At 37.6% G+C, this 5,000-nt stretch overlaps 1 protein-coding gene across 1 annotated transcript in view; it reads right to left on the bottom strand.

The window, feature by feature from the left end:
- Positions 1-5,000, bottom strand: part of LOC135209797 (putative neural-cadherin 2) — a 331,667-nt gene that overhangs the window by 235,024 nt on the left and 91,643 nt on the right.

The following is a 5,000-nucleotide window of genomic DNA, read 5'->3' as shown; positions in this document are numbered from 1 at the left end:
ATAATATATACTATATCTATATACTAATATCTATCTATAGATAGACTGCTATAGATATGGTATAGATAATATATAAATTATAGAAATTATATATATATATATAATATTAAAATAGATAGATATATATATTGTATATATAGTATCTTAATAATATATATAGAAAGAGTATTCGATAATATTTATTTTTGGGAGATAACCCCCAAAAATATATTTACAGATATATATTATTAATAGTATAATATATTAATTTAAGAGATAGAGAATAATATAAGAGATGAGTAATATATATAGATATATAAAATCTATAATATATAGTATAGATAGATATATCATAGATAGATATATTATAATATATAATATTATATAGTATATATATATAGATATTATTAAATATATATATAGATATATAGATACTATTATAGATATAATAATAATAATATATAATATAGATAATATATATATATCTATCTGTAGAGATATTATATCATTATAATATGTATATATATATATATATAGATATATATATAATATTATTATATATATATATATATATGATACCATATATATATATATATATATATATATCTATATATATATATTGATATATAATATAATTATATATATATATAATATATAAGATATAATATAATATTAAATATATATATATATACTAGATATATTTATATATATATCATATATATATATATATATATGTGTGTGTGTGTGTGTGTATGTGTGTGTGTGTGTGTGTGTGGTGTAATTGGCAGTGCAGTTATATTAAATTGTATAGTTTAATTAAATCTTGTGAAGTTCTTTCCCTTCTTTTTCAACAGAAGGAAATCGCATTATATGGTCAGAGCTCACCTTGGTTCTTATGGAAGGGGCAGCCACTGTGAGTCCATTGAAATGTTCCAACTCTCTTTCTAGGATTTGTTTTCCTTCGTAAGAGAACTGGTGTAATTGATAACTGTCCATAGGTGTTCAGTTCTAAAACCTACGACGACGGTGTCACTGTTTGCAGATGGAAAAAACTACTGATTGGCCGTAGAAGTAGTCTGGATGGCCGATTCTGTCAAGGGAATAGTAAAAATAATTAATTTCACAGTGACTTTCCTTGTCAAATAATAATAATAATAATAATAATAATAATAATAATAATAATATAATAATAATAATAATAATAATAATAATAATAATAATGTGGCGCCGTGGAGGAGTTGGTTAGGTCTTCAATAGACTTAAGTCAAGTTAAGCAACATTGGGGCTGGTCAGTCGTTGGATGGGTGACCGCTCTCCTCGGCGTTGATTCCTTGGGAAAGGATCTTTACCATAATTTCCTCAGTCTACTCAGCTGTAAATGAGTACCATCCATCCCTGATGGGGTAGGGTCCAGCTATGGGTTAAATAGCAAAAACTCAGCAATGATGGAAAGAAATGAAGGAATAAACGACAACGACGTAATAAAGGAACCTCTGGCAACAGAGGAGCTTCGTCCGGCAACCAGGTATTCAACCCAATTGAAGGGGAAGACGGTCAGGTACTTGGAGGTCGTCATCCAGCAAACTGATCACACAACGAAAGTAATCAACAGCCTGAGATTGGAGCTACAGAGGCAAAAAGGAAGAAATGGAGCAAGAGAAGAAAAATAAGGATAAAATATGGAGATGCTACATCAGAAGCAACCCGACGGAGAGAGGATATAGAAGAAGATTGATCAACATACTGGAATGAGAGGAATAACACCCCCCAAACAGAGCAGAGGCTGGCAGATCAAGTAAGGAACATAAAGAAAAAGAACTGGCTCTCCCAAACAGAAAGAGAAGAACTGGAAAGGGAAATGTCACACGACAACGAATTACACGAAGACGAACTGAGAGACGAGCCACAGAAGACGACAGGGAGGATGAAGTATCAAACAACGACACACGAAGAAACACCGACGAAGTAACAGAGAGGACGGAATGGGTAGAAAAGATTAGACAATGGATGGAGCCAGATACAGAGAGAACAAAGATCCCCACCATGAAAGCCTACAACACCAAGAAATTAAGGGAGAAAACAAGTGAGGTCAATGAAATAATGGGCCTAATACACACCACCAGTATCACAGAAACAAATAACTTGACATATGCAGGAGCAAGATTAGTAGCAGAAACTGATGGGATTCGAACACCAACACCACCGTCACAACCAACCCAACAGAAACCAAAACAGCAACCTCCTTGGAAAAGGCGCCTGGAAAAGCAAATCATGGTGATGAGATCGACTTGAGTAAACTGAAAGAGATGGCAGAAAAAAGGCTAAGAAGCAAGGAAAACAAAGGAGGAACTCAACGAGAAACTACAAAGTACAAGAGAGGGGACTAAACAACACAATAGAAGATGTAAAACAGAGGCTTAAGGCCAAAGCACACAAGATCCAACGGTACATGAACAGGAATAAGGGATACCAACAGAACAAACTATTCGGAACCAACAGAAAAAGACTATACAGCCAACTAAGAGGGGAAGACAACCACCCAGAAATTCCTGAAGCCGAACCAAGTAAGAGACTCTGGGAAAACATATGGAGCAATCCGGTATCACACAACAAACATGCAACATGGCTCCAGGAAGTCAAGGAAGAAGAAACAGGGAGAATAAAACAAAGATTCACAGAGATCACGACAGACACAGTCAGACACCAACTAAAGAAAATGCCAAACTGGAAAACCCCAGGTCCCGATGAAGTCCATGGATACTGGCTCAAAAACTTCAAGGCCCTACACCCACGAATAGCAGAACAACTCCAGCATTGTATCTCAAATCACCAAGCACCCAAATGGATGACCACAGGAAGAACCATCCTTAGTACAAAAAGACAAGAGTAAGGGAAATATAGCTAGTAACTACAGGCCTATCACTGCCTACCAATAATGTGGAAGTTACTAACAGGTATCATCAGCGAAAGGCTATACAAACTACCTAGAGGAGACAACACCATCCCCTACCACAAAAGAAAGGCTGCAGAAGGAAGTGTAGGGGCACAAAAGACCAGCTCCTGATAGACAAAATGGTAATGAAGAACAGTAGGAGAAGGAAAACCAACCTAAGCATGGCATGGATAGACTATAAGAAAGCCTTCGACATGATACCACACACATGGCTAATAGAATGCCTGAAAAATATATGGGGCAGAGGAAAAATACCATCAGCTTCCTCAAAAATTACAATGCGCAACTGGAATACAATACTTACAAGCTCTGGAATAAGACTAGCAGAGGTTAATATCAGGAGAGGGAGGGTCTTCCAGGGCGACTCACTATACCCCACTACTCTTCGTAGTAGCCATGATTCCCATGACAAAAGTACTACAGAAGATGGTGCCGGGTACCAACTCAAGAAAAGAGGCAACAAAATCAACCATCTGATGTTCATGGACGACATCAAGCTGTATGGTAAGAGCATCAAGGAAATAGATACCCTAATCCAGACTGTAAGGATTGTATCTGGGGACATCAGAATGGAGTTTGGAATAGAAAAATGCGCCTTAGTCAACATACAAAAAGGCAAAAGTAACGAGAACTGAAGGGATAAAGCTACCAGATGGGAGCAACATCAAACACATAGATGAGACAGGATACAATACCTGGGAATAAAAGGAAGGAGGATATAAAAACACCAAGAGATGAAGGACACGATCAGGAAAGAATATATGCAGAGACTCAAGGCGATACTCAAGTCAAAACTCAATGGAGGAAATATGATAAAAGCCATAAACACATGGGCAGTGCCAGTAATCAGATACAGCGCAGGAATAGTGGAATGGACGAAGGCAGAACTCCGCAGCATAGATCAGAAACCAAAGGAAACAAATGGACCAATACACAAAGCACTACACCCAAGAGCAAATACGGACAGACTATACATAACACGAAAGGAAGGAGGGAGAGGACTACTAAGTATAGAGGACTGCGTCAACATTGAAAAACAGAGCAACTGGCGGGGGCAATATCTTGCAAAAACCAGTGAAGACGAGTGGCTAAAGAGTGCATGGGAAGAAGGACTAATAAAAGTAGACGAAGACCCAGAAATATTACAGAGACAGGAGAAAGACAGAGAGAACAGAGGACTGGCACAACAAACCAATGCACGGGACAAATACATGAGACAGACTAAAGAACTAGCCAGCGATGACAATTGGCAATGGCTACAGAGGGGAGAGCTAAAGAAGGAACTGAAGGAATGACAACAGCGGCACAAGATCAGGCCCTAAGAACCAGATATGTTCAAAGTACGATAGACGGAATAACATCTCTCCCATATGTAGGAAGTGCAATACGAAAAATGAAACCATAAAACCACATAGCAAGTGAATGCCCGGCACTTGCACAGAACCAGTACAAAAAGAGGCAATGATGTCAGTGGCAAAAGACCCTCACTGGAGCCTGTGCAAGAAACATCAGCTACCTTGCAGTAATAAGTGGTACGAGCACCAACCTGAGGAGGGAGTGATAGAAAACGATCAGGCAAAGATCCTCTGGGACTATGGTATCAGAACGGATAGGGTGATACGTGCAAAATAGACCCAGACGTGAGTTGATTGACAAAAATCAAAGAAGAAAGTATCACTCATTGATGCCGCAATACCATGGGACACCAGAGTTGAAGAGAAAGAGAGGGAAAAAATGGATAAGTATCAAGATCTGAAAATAGAAATAAGAAGGATATGGATATGCAGTGGAAATCGTACCCATAATCATAGGAGAGCTAGGCACGATCCCAAGATCCCTGAAAAGGAATCTAGAAAAACTAGAGGCTGAAGTAGCTCCAGGTATCATGCAGAAGTGTGTGATCTAGAAACGGACACATAGTAAGAAAAGTGATGGACTCCTAAGGAGGCAGGATGCAACCCGGAACCCCACACTATAAATACCACCCAGTCGAATTAGAGGACTGTGATAGAGCAAAAAAAAAAAATAATAATAATAATAATACACATTGTTTTGCAGTTAAAAACAC

The sequence above is a fragment of the Macrobrachium nipponense genome, chromosome 38, assembly GCF_015104395.2.
Source record: "Macrobrachium nipponense isolate FS-2020 chromosome 38, ASM1510439v2, whole genome shotgun sequence".
Lineage (NCBI taxonomy): Eukaryota > Metazoa > Arthropoda > Malacostraca > Decapoda > Palaemonidae > Macrobrachium > Macrobrachium nipponense.
This window is presented reverse-complemented; position numbering and strand designations above follow the sequence as displayed.